We start from the raw sequence: 17,464 nt of genomic DNA, 5'->3' as shown, positions 1-17,464 counted from the left end.
TTCCTTGTATGTATTGTGTAATCCGACCTAAGTCACGTCTGATGTCATCGATGCGAGTTATCAGGCGTTTTTCCCAGGCCGGGGGTGAGCGTTTTTTTGTTGTGTGCTGTTGTTTGTTTATTGTTATTCTTGCACCGTTACATCTAGAAACTGCAACCGCACCGCAATACACAACAAAGTGTAGTTGATGTAAGCTTGTGTTATCGTTAATGTAATTTGGTAAGATGTGGTCATTTAATGTTTGTGAAAGTGTGCGTAATTTTGTAGTGTGACTTTGTTTAGGTATTCGTGGTCTTTGTGTTGGGTCAGTGTTTGAGAATTCTAATAATGCATTGTCTAATTCTTTTTGAAGGGATGTGAGTGTTTGGTTCGTGTGATTATTTGTATCTATCGATGGCTGCAGTGTCGCAAATGTCTGTATTTCAGAGTTGTTTAGAACGGATGTATTATCTTGTACGGTGAGTGTGTTGTTTGTGTTGAGTAGTGCTTCAATTTCGTGCCTGATTTGTTCCTGTGTGTCTAATGTAAGGAGTGTATTTTTAATAATAACTCTACGTTGGTCTGCAATGCGTTGTTCTGTTAAGTGTGCTAAATGTGGGTATTGTGTAATGAACGCGTGATATAGTTTACCTCTGTATGCTGTCCTGTCCGTTTCCATCTTCGTGATCTCCAGATACGTACCAAAAATGAAGCGATTCATCCCTTCGTCCCATTTCATACGTCTTTTGGAGGTTTCCTTTGCGCTGGTCCCATCCACAAGCGGTTGAGAAGCAGGCACAAAGGTCTCTTCATGGCGGTCCTCTTCAGGTGGTCGTTGTCCTCTTCGTAGTCTTCTTTCGGCTGTAGAGGTTTCGGGTATCCCGACGAGCGGCCGCCTGTTCACCAACTCGTCACTATCGGCTCGCATGCTGCAACGCCCAGCGATAGCTCCAGACGTGCCCTGACGCTCCTCAGGTAGCGGCATTATTATTATTATTATTATTATTATTATTATTATTTTTATTTTTTTTTTTTTTTTTTTTTTCCACTTATTAGTATCCCCACATGGACATTTTCGACAACTTAGATCATTGAATGTCCATGCAGCGATGGTCAAGATTTGTTTTCGGTGGTCAGATTTCTCGTGCAATGTTTATTGTCTCTAGGTATTTAATTACTTTTTCAAACGTACTTTTATTTACTAACTCGTCGAGTCCACCACCCAGGTCACAGTCCTGTCTATACGTTTGCAGAGCTTGACATTCTTGTAGGACATGTCGTACACTTAATATCTCACCACATTGTGGGCACCGAGGACGATTCCTTCCTAATAATAAGTGTGAGTGTGTTATTCTCGTATGTCCAATTGCTAGTCTTGTCCAAATAATTTTATCTCTTTTACGCAAGTGCTCGTTTCTAGGGATGTTGGTCACATCTGGAACTATTTCTTTCATTTGGCTGTTGCTATCTTCCCATAGGTTTTGCCATTTAGCTTTGATTTTACGCTTTATACTAGCTATTACATCGTCTATTAAGTATATTTTTTCGATTGTTCCTAGTTTATTATTTTGCTTTGAAGCAGCTTGGATAGGTTGTTCTACCGCCTTCATTTCATATGTGTTTAGTTGCATTGGCGTGTACAGCATCTTTATTCTAATATCTTTATTTTTCAGGTTCGTTATCTTTTCTAGTATAGCAAGAACAAGTGCGTTAGTTGGTAAAGTTTGGGATAGCTGTTTTATTATTATTATATTTATTACACCCATCGAGATACAAATTAAAATACCACCATAACCTTACACATTTGCAATTCAAAACTTACACACAAATGAATATTGACTTACTTCATTAACCTAAAAAAAATACACTTGTAAAAATGTACGTTTTACTTCACCCTGAGTCACATATTCAGATCACAGCTGCACACAACTACTGTTCCTCCCAATGTTCACCCCACGTTAAAGTACTTTCTAGGGAGCGCACGTATCCTTGAATCGTAAGACTCGGCTGTTTAATTCAAAATATTATCCAGTAACCTGACTAGGAGAAATTTTTGGTAATACAGACCGTTTGAGCAACACGAAATTAAGGAATTCGCCGAGTTCGCGGAGAATATCGCCAAGCTCAGACCAATGGAGAGAAATGCGCAAATGTATAAGCGCACATAAAAAAAAAACAAAAGGAGGAAACAAGGGGGAAACAGAAAATATATACCAATGACAGCGTGGGAGAAACTCCTGAAAGGAGAACAGGAGGAGCAGGCCCAGCTAATGTCGGAGGACGACCACTGGCCACTGCCGCCACCCCCCACGGTGGAAGAAATGGTGGAGATAATAGGAAAGCTGAAAAAGGGGAAAATGCCAGGACAGGATAGAGTCCAGGCCGAATTACTACAATACGCCTCAGAATGGCTAATAAAGGACCTACATGCATTGATACAGGAGGTATGGACCAGGAACTTGGTCCCTAAGGAATGGCAGCAGACAGTGCAGATCCCCATCCCGAAGGTCAGGTCACCACAAGGAACAGATGACTACAAAAGAATCTCGCTATGCAGTGCGGGGTACAAAATATATGCGACCTACCTACTACATTTTGAGTTGGATCCATCGTTCCTCGAAATGGGGGTTGAACTATATTATGTTATCAAAACAAAACGGCGGAACTATATGGGGAAGGTTTAGAGATTTTTGATAACATAATCTACCTACTACAATGCCTAGAGGGCCACATATCCGAGGCACCAGCATACCAAGCAGGATTCATAAAATGAAGATCAACCGATGACCATATATTCACGACCAGGAGGATCCTAGATGAACAATGGAGGGCAGGAACCAAAACATGGCTTCTAGCAATAGATCTGGCGAAGGCCTTTGACCAAGTGAAGCATGAAGCAATAACCACATCTCTGGCAATGCTGGGACTGCCCAAATTCCTAATCAACAGAATCATAAACGCGTGCCTAAGGGAGCATACTAGCATACAATGGTTTGGGAAGAAGACAGAGCACCAAAAGAAAACCAGGGGAATCAAACAAGGATGTCCGCTTTCTCCAAGGCTCTTCGCGATAACACTTGATCACGCTTTAGAACAAACAAGGATGGTGGTGAGGAACTTCAGCACAAGGGACCAATTACAACTACCGACACTACTGGCGTACGCGGACGACCTACTCGTAATCGCGGATAAGTTAGAAGACATTGAGGACTTCGTCGAAACCAGCGAGGTATACCTGGAAATGGTCGGCTTACAAATAAACAACGAAAAGAGCTACATGATGATAAGAGACCCAAGAAGCAACACCCAATACAAAGAAGGAGACAAGATCGCAATAGCCGGGAAGGAGATAACTATGAAGCACAAGATTAAATATCTGGGAGCGTACATAAGCAGCACACTCAGCAGGCATAACACAGTGAAAGACAGAATAACCAACGCATTCAGAATCACACACGGAATTCGGGACTTCATACGAGAGAAGAAAATACCGGACAGCTTGAAGATGATGATTTACAACACGATCATAGCACCGACAATCTTATACGGAGTTAATACCTCAGCGCTAACAAGAAGTAACAGACGAACATTGAGGAGGGCGGAGCGGAAGGCACTCAGGATACTGATGGAAAACAGCAACCTTACAAGAAAGCAGATAAGGGAATTACTAGAGGGAAAGACGATCACCAGGAGACTGAAGATGAGGCAGATGAGATACTGGGGACATATAAACAGGAGGAACAAAGACCATATCCTACGGGCTGCCAAGAATCTATGTGCCTCGGAATGGAAGGTAGGCCGACCCTGCTTCACATGGAACACCACCATAGACCAAACGGTAATGGCCTCGGGGATTCCCATGGGAAGTTGGGAAGAGTGGAGCAGAGACAAGCATCAAATGAAGAAAGAAAGCAGAAGAATACTGGAGGTGGAAGAAGAATCAGACATAAGCACAAGTAGCCAAGAGGAGGAGGAAGAGGGGACGACAGAAAGTAACACAGGGAGAGGACAACAATAAAAAGGGGGAAACACGGTGGAAAACAGGAAAGGGAATGATACTAAAGGATAGGAACATCGGAAGACAACGAACCCAGGAGAAGAAGCTATCACTAGAAAGCAGAGTTCCCTCTAAGGCAGAATACCAGTGGCGAAGCTGTGGCCGTACCCGTTCGGGTCGGATAACACCCAGTTAGCCCCCTCCCCCCACAACCCCCCCAATCCACAAACTCCACCACATTGTTTGGCATATGTCGCGGCCCAGCGCGATGGCAACAAAGTAGTGGTGAAACGTCCCTGATAGTGCCTACCAGCGACAGTTGACTAAATCCTGGGAGAGGCGGCGACGCCAGGCATATGTCAAAGTTTCAAGTTTCAAGTTGTATTTTTTACCTTGGCGGCCCTTTCTTCTTTAACTACTCTATCAAACAAATAATAGTTTGATTAATTATGCATTATGCTTTCATAGATAATTTGAACTGTAATATTAATAACAATGCTACTAGCATAAAAGAAAAACGCATTTCCACGACTTTCCATTTATTGAGGAGGTACTGTTAAATAAAGTGACGATCATCGTCTACCATTAATAAATAGCTGCAAGTGATTTTGGTTTATTTTCCATCATTTCAAATCGATTAAGTAATATCTATTTAATGGCCCTGATAAAGGACTTAAAGGAAGGGTATTTATTTATTTACCATTTAGAGCACATAATGAATGGAATCTTTAATAGGTTTCCATTATCGGTTTACAATATTCTATTCTCGTTTTATTTCAGCTCTCTCTATGCACAGTCTTCGATTGAATTTATTTCGCTAAATGCAGAAAGATTACTTGATTGCAGCGATTTATTCTCATCGTATCGTCGTTAATTATTCAACCAAATTTGAATTAACGGAACGTTGAATAAAACATCTTCTATATTGTGAAAATTACATACCTAACTGTTTATTTAGCGTTCTGTTCTTCAGTAAGTAAACACTGCAATGAACGAATGCAAATGAATGCAATGGTATTGAAGACAATTATTTTCATTGTGTTTTGATGTTATAATAATAAAATCCATTTCGGTTCGGCCGACCAGATGTAGGTCCTAGGTAAATTTCTTTCCGCCATTTTGATCGAATATGGTGGAATTGGCTGATTCACGAACTTGATCCACATATTTATGAGTTACACCTACACATAAAGTTTGGTCGAAATCGGTTCATAATTACGAAACTTAGAAAGATAGATAGAAATCTACCTAAAAACGAATCGTTGCATATTTCTTCCTAAAACACTCTAATTCTGCACTTGATTGAAATATGTTCGCCTTGAAGATGTCTTGACATAACCCTTATTTAAGCACTTTGGGGCGTTTATTGAAGAGTCAAATGTTTCTATCCTCGGAAACAGCTAAGTTTATCAAATTTGAGTATCTGAGCGTCAGATTAGCATTGCCAAGGAATTTTTTAAGATTTGATTGTATATTCTTTAGGGGAGGTCACGCCGATTAGTCCAACACATGGTAGGCAGTATTTCTTTTCGTAAAGTTTGTTCCTTTGACCCCCTTTACGCAACGGATAAACCAGATTTTAAAACTAGAAGAAGGGTAGTTTCTAATCGTGCCACTTTATGAATAATGTCAAAGCACGATAACTCAAAAACGCTTTGCCAGCTGAAATGGTACGTAGATAGGCCACGACATAGGGAAGAATTTATTAGAGTTTAGGAAGAGGGGTACAAAACGCGTGCTCACATCACTTCCTTATAGCTTTGCGGGGGTTAATTTATATTATGTGCCAAAGTAAATTCGTAATTACTTTCTTTGCTATTTTATCTCTGGATAATTCGAATATTAATTCATCCGAGGTTTCATGCAATCCAGAACTCATAAATAAGACATACGGTACGGTATTTGAAATAAATCCTTTATTGACGTAAAAAGTTAATACTATTCGTTTAAATGCATATCGAAAATAGAGTAATATCATAAACAACCCGAAGCTATGCAATATTCATTTCCAGTGTAGATATTTCCCGTTCGCAGCTTCTCATGTTGGCAACCACTTCGCTCCATAACCGACTCCTGCAGAAATAATAAAGAATGTCCCTCTTCCGCATAAAGAAACTAGATTGTAGATAAAGTTGGCAATGGTGACTGAAAATACTATAGTATTGGCACCCAGATCGGATACACCGATATATTATCTTCATATAATCTACTTTGGAAAAAGGCGACCAAGTTTGATTCTTATTGATCAGAAATTAAATTTTCGAGTGTTTACGTTAGGCGCGTATCCGCTCACGATTTGAGTTGAAGTTTTCGTAAAATCAATTTGCGAGGAAGGAAGGAAACTTTTTTGTGATAAATGATCGTAAGATTAATATATGTAGAGTATCAAGGAAGCATGTCGCTATGACGAATGAACTGTGCTACAACTTTCGTAATTTATTGTGCCAACAACAGTTGCTCGCTGTCTGTTATTACCACACACGTCTGTTCTCACTATTTTCGAGTATAACGTGACCTCTCAAACATATTAAAGCTTCAATAAGATCCGGCGCTCCTTTACAAGACGCCAAAGGGCGTATAAAGTTACAAACTTTCGTTTGCATTCAATAGGAACGCAATAGTGTAACGCTTAACAGATCTATAATTGGAAATGTTTCTGGAAAAGTTCAAATGCGTTGGTGATCGGTTTCACAAAGACCGAAAGTGATCAAAGCCCTGTTAATTCATCACTCGATCTGCACAACTTTACCTTGATAAGAAAGTATCGTATTGTAAAGGAATAGTTTAAGGAATGATCAAGATAGATATGCACCAGTTGTTGAGAAAAAGTGCTTTCACATTTTATTGTTTGAAAGGACTAGTTCAAATAAATATTCTTACTGGAATGGTAGGATTTTACCATGAAATTCTTTATAGGCGTTTAGTGATCAATTTATCCACTGAAGAAGGTTTAAAGGGGCTGCAATCGACCCCTCAAGATCTACAATTTTTTGTTACCACCGTCAGACAGGAGACTTTAATTTTTTAATTCTCTCGCTCCTGGAATGGCAGGATTTGGCCCTGGAATTGACTCATAAAAACCCCTAAAGGCTCTACTCTTTTTGGTGCCTAAGGACTCTTAAATTCCTTATAGTTTATTAACAATATTGGTGCCCTTTACTGACACTTAAAACCTTGTAGTTTCAGTTCTAAAAATCTCGCTAAGAGGTCTTACAGGCTGCTTTTTTAAGGTCAGTTTTTTTAACACTAAGTGCCTTGTATGAACTGCAAAGCATTCAGAAGGCTCCTCAAGACCAAAAGCGACCTTAAGAGCACTCTTAAAAGTACCTATAGATTTGAAGCATATCCTCCTTCCTATCCTCTTAAATATTCTCGAGAATGAATAAAGGGTCATACATATTTTTTTATGTACTTTCCTAAAAACCCTATTAAAACCCCGTAAAGAGCGCCTGGAAGGGTCGAATGTGGAGAAAATCTCCAAAAGCTCCAGAGAGGCTCTTTTGGAGACTATTAGTCTTTAAAGTTCAAGTCGCAAAAATTTGGTTACTCTAAAATCTTTTAAAACTAGAAGTTTAAAGAGTCTTATAGGCTCTTAAGGTAAAACTAAGCTTTTGTTCGCTCTAAAATATCGAGAAAACTGCAAAAACTTTGACGACTATCGACAGCTCTTGAGGTTTTTTGAAAAGTCAAAGAATAATAGCCTCTAACGGGCCCTTGAAGACTCTTTAAAACGTTTTCAAGGGCCTCTTAGTGTTTAGTAAATTTCAAAGGAGACGAAAGAATACTTACCGAAAGAGGGAACAAGGCAGACTAAGATATCCTTGTTCTGGTCTTGATAAGCAAAAGAAATACAATTAATTGACAGAGATAGAACATAAACAAGAATAAAACGAACTTACCGTTCGCTAGAAATGGTTGTAATCATGATTCCGTGATGCCCACGAAAAAATTCTCTAAAAGTACTACATAAAACACCCATCACTAAATCCCAATGGCACCTACCTCTAATGCACGAGAGAGTATGGAAACCAATTAATAACGAGTAACGATTGAGAATTTACAGCGGCTCAACCGTCAGATATTGTGTAAGGTCTAAAAAGAAAAGGCACCAAGATAACCCCGGCAATAAAAATTGCAATCCTCACACGGGGAAAATTTCCAAATTAAATCCTCATATCGAGATAAGTGTAATTCGTAATATAACCCAACTTCGAAGTCACAAAACTTCACGTGAACCGTCAAAGATAGAGAAGCTTCTTATTTAATATTCAATCAATCCACCTTAAAGATCTTTCCACTCCCTGCGCGTCAAATTTGTGTGGATAAAAATTGCAGCGATAGGTGGAGCCATCTATCAAACCGTTTTAGATGTTACGGGGGTTCTCCGACAAGTAATAAAACCGTGACCAATAATACGAGATACATCAGGCAGCATGTTATCAACTCCCAAAACATTAAATATATCACGCTGCATAATTTCTACAACAATACGTCTAAACAATAGTCTTAAAAGATAAAATTTAACACGTCTGCAAATTTTAATAAATTTAAACGTCATCATTTCATACAATTTTTTTATACAAATCTTAGATTACACGCACGTTTGCATTTACCCTAATTTATTTTGTTGTGGAAATAATCCTTACAGATGATACTTTACTGAACGGTAATTATTTCCTAAAAGTTTCGAAATAGTACCTACTTACGTGGATTGAAAATAACACGTAGGTGCATAAAAGCATAAATTTTGACATGTAGTTTTTAATAAAAAGCGGAAATTAATTATTAGCCATTTCTAATAGTTATTCCATGGCAAATGAAATCTGTAAACTAAATGCGCAATAGTTTGTAATTAAAATCGGCAATTTTGTGATTTTAATTAAACGGACTGCATTAAAGAGCACTCTCATTATACCAAATAAATTTCTTTGTGACGTGCAGCGATTTGTAATTATGTTACTCGCTCTTTAAAAAAATAGAAATTAACTTTTCGTGTAAAGGTGATTTCGTTTGATGTGGTTTGAATAAATTGTTTTTTCATCGATTTGAAGTATCAATATGCTTGCTGCTCGCTGGATTTACAGCCGAAGCCGAAACAGTTTTGCACGACTGGTCAATACACTCAACCCGGAAACATTAAATGTCGTACAGTTCTTTAACGGAAATGCTGCGAGTTTTGCCAAAGTAGGCAATACGATTTCATTATTCATACAACTTCAAGGAGATGTACGCTTTGCGTCATCAAAGCACGTCTTCGGGTACGAAACCAAATCAACAACTACGTGTTTATACAATTTCCCTTATATAGACCCCTCGATGTGATATGGTGTTCTTGAACATTTACAATTGAGTGTAGTAGAATGCACAGTTAATCTTGTAAACTAACATTGCTGTTTGTTTAAGCTTCGCCGAGATTATATACACATAACGATTAAAGTAAAAAGTTGGAGAGGTTGTGGAATAGGATCTCGGATTTAGTGTTCGAAATGTTTGATTTTCGTTTATGGTAAGCTTTGCAAGATCAGTATTTATGTTTGACTATGGTTCGAATCTGGGTTTGGGAATTGAGTTTTTGTAAATGGACACTTTTATCCAATCAAATTATTTATGCTTCATGGTACTTTAATGAATGGTCTTAATGAAAGGAATTAACTTTCACCGATCATAGTCTTCCACCTCGACTCCTTATCGTGATCGATTATAATTACTTATATCTCAAGAGCGGATTTTCGGGAAAGGCACTCACAAAAGGCAATTGGGGCGTCTGGAAGAAATATATCTGTTACCGGACAAACCCGATTTTAGGACAAACTAGTTTGGACTAGGATGATCTCCGCAGATGTTCGTTGAAGTTTTGGCCCTTCCCTTTGATGGACCTCCTCGCCGCCTCGCACCTTTCCTTTGATGGAACCCTCTTCCGACATTTCGTTAAGCCGCAGATCAAAGGGAAGGGCCAAAACTTCAACGAACATCTGCGGAGATCATCCTAGTCCAAACTAGTTTGTCCTAAAATCGGGTTTGTCCGGTAACATATCCATTTGGGATGGCATAACTTTAAGAACGAATATCTCATCGGGTTGTCGGAGGAGAGTACTCACGAAGGTAAAATGAATCCTCTGAACGAGACTACCTATCTATTGGTGAAGTCCAACCGAATATCTTGAAAAAGTGTCAGAAGAGGGTACTCATAAAGCGGTAGAGATCCAGCGCCAGAGAAGCTACTTAAAATATGCAAAAAAGGTTGCAACAGGCATGTTTTTGTCGAAAAGCAGCTTTAATTTTTGCTTGTCAATTTGTAAGAATTGTAGCGGCCTTAGTTGTGAAAACGTACCTAGCGTTTGTATATTGGGGGAGCAGGAGGGAAAAGCTAAAGAAGACGAAAAAAAATGATTAAGGTTGACAAATGTAAAGCACCACAAATTACATTCCGCCTATTGTTTTAGCACATCGGCATACACTCAGTTAAAGTTTCGAGGTTTTATATAATTTTTGAAAAAAATAGACTCCAGCAAAAATTTAAAGATTAAATGAATAAATATATATAGTTATTTCTATATGTATACCTAATCTACTTACATAAATTTATTTTTAAGTCCAACAACGTTAAAGATGGTTTATTTTCAAAAATTACTAAAAGTAATATAAACTATAGGTACATGCTAGGGGGGCAAATAAAATATCAAATTAATCAAACAATTTTGAATAAAACATGATTTTACCCAAGTATTGCTGATGGCGAGTTATTTTTTAGAAAAACCGAAAAAAGTCAGAAATTTAATAAGAATTTCTTTAACCTGCACAAATTATGCATATCCGCAAGCGCAACTTTTAATTTTACGAAGGAAAAATTGACATCTAACTGTAACCATTGAATAAAAACACTTTTTTATTCAATGCTGTAACTTAACCCTTATGCTATTCTTCCTGTATAATTTTTCTGTATAATTTAGTCCTTACTAATTATTGCTCACTATCGTTTTCGAGAAAGTTAACAAAAACTTCTAATATTCGTCTGTATAGAAAAGTAATGGAAATTGGCAACTAAATTTATACAAGTTTCAATTTAGTTCCTAACGTTTAACTTTATTATAATAACTTTTACTTTACTTGGAAATTACTTCTCGGCGAATTCTTGAAACGTAATGAAATCCCTAGACAATTTCGAACTTTATATATTAAAAGTATAACGTGGGCGTTAAATATGCCCTGGCTGAGTGTAAGTAAAAGAAAACTTACCAGCACCAGCTAATTTTCTTTTAGACATAGGGGTAGATTTATATTTGTGATAGAATTTCGACGCTGGCGTGTAGGCGTGATATATGAAAGTAGTATCAAAAACGATATTTTGCGAGAGTGATGAAAAGTGGATCAGCTCGTTCTCTTTGGTAACTCTTATTTCAAAGATGGACCGCGAAAGTCAGAATATCATACGAAAGAAGTGTCAAGTTAATATCAATTGGTTGTAATCGATTGGGATGCCAAAAGACACGAAATGTTTACCTACTAACTCGGCGATTATCAAAAGGGTATAAGTAGATTATGTCCCTTCACTAGAAACGGAATGCGCTAATTTCAAGACAGTTACATAATACTGCAGAATCAAAATACGAGTATATATTGCAAAAACAGCTCCATTTAAATAGCTAGGGGGAAGTTTACTGGAATGTTTCCCTTAGTATTAACCTTCATCTCCGCAACTCCAGCCACCTGCCCAAAGAAATAAATTAAGCAAAGTAAATGGAGGCTGGTGGTAATTTTATGGTACCCCCTCTACCAATCCATTTACCAGGATACAGTCAAATGAGCCAGTGCCTATGAACCAGAGCATAATGTAGTGGAGACCCATCATTTCCCCTTACAAAGTGTGGACTTTCGTTGTCTTTTTATGGCTAAATTAAAATTTTTGGGGTCCAGACATAAACGTATACATTTGTCTGGTTTATCTACAATAACCAAGCTGCTGATCCAACCCTTCGGAATGGTAATTAACTTTATCAATAATTCTTCGTTTTCGCAAGGTTAATAATTTATCTTTAAGTTTAGCACTAATAGCAAATGGAATTCGTTAATTTTTGGAAAAATGATTTAAGCTATTACATCGTTTACAATGCTGCTCAACATCTAAAACACCTAAATTTATTACTAAATTGTTTTCGACCTACTTGTTTTTTTCTCTTCTTTCTTCGCATCCTTTACACTGATGGCTTCTAGTCCTCGACTTGCGTCGTGTAGTTCCTTCGTATGGGGTTTAGTTATTTCTGCTGCTTTACACATTTCCACAGCCTTCTGTAATGTTAAGTCGTCGGTTCGCAATAAGCTCGATCCCCTGTAAAATCGCGTCACTAACTCCCAACACAGTAACAAACCTCAAAACAGAAACATACCGTAAGCCAAAATAGTGGATAGATTTACATCTGCAAAGTATAAATCCTTAGTTGAGTAATTACCTAAGCGTACCTACTAGTCACAAAATCTTCCATTTTAAACCAAAAATTGTCCCCAAGTTGCTTTCTTGTTAACCCAAGACCGTATAACTTGTATCTCGTTTTGTGTTACTGATGGCCGTTTGCACTGCAAATTTAAGCGAAGCTTAGCTTAAACGTAACTTAAAATCCATGGCAACGATAATTACGACAATGGTTGCCATGGATTTTAAGCTATGCTTAAGCTAAGCTCCGCTTAAATTGGTCGGTGCAAACGGCCATGATTGGTTCTAATTATGGTTAATTAGTAATATAAGTATTTACTTGAAAGATTACTACAATAATAAGAAGCTGCGAAATATCTGGCAGATTTTACTTGCATCCCTTAGGATAATGTGTTCCGATATAAATAGAGACATTTTAGCTAACTTTAAGTGACAAATTGTGAACGATACAAAGTGTTCGTAACCGAAAGGTACGACAGTCGTGATAGAAAGGGTGGTCATTTAATAACTCGCGTGAAAAGGGGAAGGCTTATCCTTTACTTTCGCTATTAATATTATGTAAATTTCGAGATTTGTGTTTACGCAGTTTTACAAAACAAGCGACCTTAATGAACCGTGCACTTTATTATGGCCGTTAGGAACAAAGGTTTATTTTACGGTCATGCAATGTTATGTAGGCGCTCTGTTCCTATTTAAATTAAGCTTTGTAAAATAAAATTCACGTCGGTTTTTCTATAGGTACCTTTTACGTACGTAAATGTATGTCAAGCACCAATCACCCACAGGATGCTTTAATCACTCTCGTTTCTACTTCACCAGCGTTTCGGTATCGAGTGGTGTATTATAGATACTTAAATACAAATTAACGAGGTATATTTTACATTTACTACACGTTGCTTCATTAATCTCCATCAAGGAATAGTTCCACTTCATCCACCTCCCATTTCAGGTAATACTGTACTTCATCAGATTTAAACTTATGCTGCGGATCCTATGTAATCGACGATTAAATGCGATGCTCTATATATTAATTAACGTACATTATTATACGCATCCCTAATTTCGCGATTGGATTTCATCTCAATTACAAGATCCCACAAAGCAACTCGTCAACAATGATGTTGCACAGGATAATTTGAGTCACCTTGTTTAAATAATGGTATGTAGGAGATGGCGCCATCTCTAGGCTGATGGTGGTAACATCGCACACAGTACTTCTAACGTACTGAACCCCTACAACAAATAAAACGAAAACACTAATCAACCACGATAATATATTTATTTGTTACTCAGCTGTAAACGTTGATTAACAAGACAAAACGCAAACGGGTAAACGTCATGTTTAAACGCTACTGACTTGTAAAATTGACAGCTGATCTGTAAAAATTTTACAAGTTAGTAGGTAATCTAGTAATTTCATTCGCCAGAATTAATGCGAAGTCTCTGTTACATGGATAACATGATGTTTTAGACATTTCTTCGAGATCAATTTAAGAACTAATTATTTACGTTTACTATTGTTTACAAATGAGTAACAAATAAAATTTTGTACATTATACGCCAGGTAATAGTTTTTACTGGCTCTAGGAGATGACAGGCTCGCCAGTCAACTTCTATCGCCAGTAAAAACTCACTTACCTGGCTAGTAATGTAAAATACTATAAAGGATCGAACGCGTTTCAACAGCAAAGCTGTCATCATCAGCGGACAATGTTGAACGTAATTTTATTTGTAGAGCGCGCCCCTGAAAATTTAAATCGAACATACGCTTTCGGTTTAATCATTTCGAGAATAGCTTTTTAATGAAGGGATATTTATTTAAACTGTTGGACGAAGCGCTCCATTTATTTATAATCAGTTGATGCATTATGATACTGTAGAATTTTTAATTTAACTCTATTTTTATATTGATTGTTTTCAGTTTTGTCATTTTCATTGTGTATGTGAATATTACCCTCACCATACAACTCCAAAAACTTAATTTATAATTGTACTTAATTGATAATTATATTGTTCTTTATTATTATCTAAATATTCATGACCCATATTTAGACCACATATCGGCCGTTGTACATACGTCGTGAGCAAACCGACCCAAATCATTTTTAACACAAACTATGTGTTGTCAAAAAAGTCTTAATTTTTTTACAACTGTTGTCCTATCTCTGGTAACGACTCCCACTCCTTCAAAAAGGGATTCAAAAGCAGGATGATCGACAATATACGAGTATTATGGAAGACATTGTGCTTACGACTAAATATTCAATTTATTTTTTCTATTTCGGTGTCACAATGATGATTTTGTGCAACTGTTTTCGGCCGAAAACAGTTGTACAAAGACAGTGATTATAGTCGTTTTTTTTGGTAACTCATCTCTTAAGTTGGCAGTTACTAGTTAGTACAAGCAGGTACTTCGTTGGGTACTTCCATGTTTGAACTTCAAAATTTCAGTCTTACTACGCTGCCAACCTAAAACTTAACGGCATAAAAAGTGTTCCCAACATAAAACATGTTAGTTCTAATGTTCCCTATAGTTTCTGATAATGATTTTTTTAATTAAATAAAGCACCGAAATAGAAAAAATATTATGAAAAACGCGTGTTACAATGCTTTATTGTAATACTCCTATCTTGCGGACACTCGTGGCTACGCTTCGCGTCGCCACTCGTGCCACAAGATAGTCGTATTACAATAGGTCCCATTGTAACACTTGTCTTTCAATATACTATTTTCTATTTCGGTGTCACAATGATGATTTTGTACAACTGTTTTCGGTCGAAAACAGTTGTACAAAGACAGTGATTATAGTCGTTTTTTTTGGTAGCTCATCTCTTAAGTTGGCAGTTACTAGTTAGTACAAGTAGGTACTTCGTTGGGTACTTCTATGTTTGAACTTCAAAATGTCAGTCTTATTACGCTGCCAACCTAAAACTTTACGGCATAAAAAGTGTTCCCAACATAAAACATGTTAGTTCTAATCACAGATTTAAATATACTACAGATGGATCATGCCATGTTAAATTCTGGCAACGGTGATTTGGATTTAAGCCTCTGGTGCGTTAAATCCAAACGAAATTAGTGTTATTCCGCGTCCACAAGGAAGCGCTGTAGAATGAATAACTTGCGCGTGGTTTACAACTGCAATAAGAAAGACAAGAACTGTTGCGATAAACAGGGGTATCCGATTACACAGAGCCCAACAAATGTTGTATTGTATGTAACTGACCTTCCCCATTTACACTCGTAATTTTTCTGCTAGCATGCGTTTATGAATTATGTTAGTTACACATACACATTCCTTCATATCGGAACTCGGAAGGGCGAACCGACGACTGATTATACCTTATTCTGTCAAACCAACAAGATTTGTAATTATGCAGGATGTTTACCGTATAATTAATTTATTTTTGATTATAAGTAGGTACGGTATTTTGTGCGATTTAGGTTCTAATGCCTACATCTCTGATCACAGCTTGGCGTGTTCCGTGCTCGTATTTAGATTTTTATATTATTTTTAATGATAAGACGATCTAAAAGCACAATTATGACGTAGACGAAGTTTTTATTGATTAATCAGAGAAGGTGTTAGGCCTGTCTTTGTGAGAAACAACATAGGGTACCTAACAATAGGCGTCTGTGAGAATTTAAGTCAAGTTAGCTAATATGAGTCGAATATGAGATGTGACCAAACTTCCCGTTTTGAACGTGACAGTTCCGTTTTTAGTACACTTTCACTTTCAAAAAATAAAATGTGCACACTTTGGCGCTCTTGAATGTCTACCTGTCTGTCTGTCTGAGTCACAAAGGCTCCGGAACTACACCACTTACAAACTTGGTATTGGTGTCATTCGATCAGAAATTAAAAATTATTTCATTTTTGTATTCTCATTAAGGCATGAAATGTCCATAAGGGCTGTTAAAATCGAAAAAACAAATTTGAAAATGCAAAGGCCTTTGCTCACATGCGGATTAATGATTTTTTTCTTTATATATGCTGGTTGTCCACGACAATCACAACAGGGTTTTATTTCTAGAAAACATGGTTTCCTGTAAAAAAAATGCTGTATATTGATGGATGGTGGATTTCAAAAATATTGCAACATATGGACTGAGTGAGATGCCTCAAACCATGGCTCTGCAAAATTGTTTCTCGTCTTGGTCCATTATTTTTGACCACAGAAGGACGCGCAAATTCAAATCTTGGAGTTTGGATTCCAATCGGATATAATCGTTGAATATTGTAAGGAAGTATATTAACATTAAATGATTTAAAATCAAAAGTTGTGAGGTTTTTGTGGAGACAACGGTAACTGTAAGTAATTTGGGTGGCAAAAATAGTAAAAGGTGTCAACAAAGCCTTTGCAATGGAGGTCGTCCCTGAAATAAAAACAAAACTTATAGGGATTGTTGATTTGAGTTCACCATTGTTAAAATTGACTTATTTTTTTAACATTTATAGTGTTCGCATTGAAAAATACTCAGAGTTCTACGACTTAGCTGATAGAAAATATCAAAAACTGTTGGGTTACATTAAAACAAGGTGCCTCGCATTGATGTCTGCATTCGAATGAGTTTTCAAAATATTGTTATGTGAAAACACTAGGTACTTTTTGAGTATCTCAATGTCTGAATATTTTGAAGTAATTGTTTGAAAATTTCAGCTCCGAAATTTGGTTGCTTTTTCTACACGCGCAGCCCTGTTAAAGATTGAGGCACAAAGCATATCTGCAATTGAGGCTGTTAAATTAATCGCCCAAGGCTCTAAGGGATAATTTGGCTGTGCCTATGAGACAAAAAGTTATTTTTTCTTATCCGTTCCACTGGTAATTTATTGACGAAACTTTAAAGTAGTTAGAGCGCCTAGGTAAAAGTAACAAGAAGTTGGTGAAAATTTGGTCACTTATTCTCTGAGAGACGCACTTTCTAATGGTCAAAAGAAAAAAGTGTTCCTGTGTGCCGTTTCTGAGATATTTGACAGTAAAAACAGGGTATTTTAACATGGGCTCTTATGGACAGACTCAGTTTTTCTGAGCTAGAGAAGGTTTTTGTATCAAGACCTA

Source organism: Photinus pyralis, unplaced genomic scaffold (assembly GCF_008802855.1).
Source record: "Photinus pyralis isolate 1611_PpyrPB1 unplaced genomic scaffold, Ppyr1.3 Ppyr1.4_LG1, whole genome shotgun sequence".
Classification (NCBI taxonomy): Eukaryota; Metazoa; Arthropoda; class Insecta; order Coleoptera; family Lampyridae; genus Photinus; species Photinus pyralis.
The sequence above is the reverse complement of the archived record's forward strand: the minus strand, read 5'-3'. Positions refer to the sequence as shown.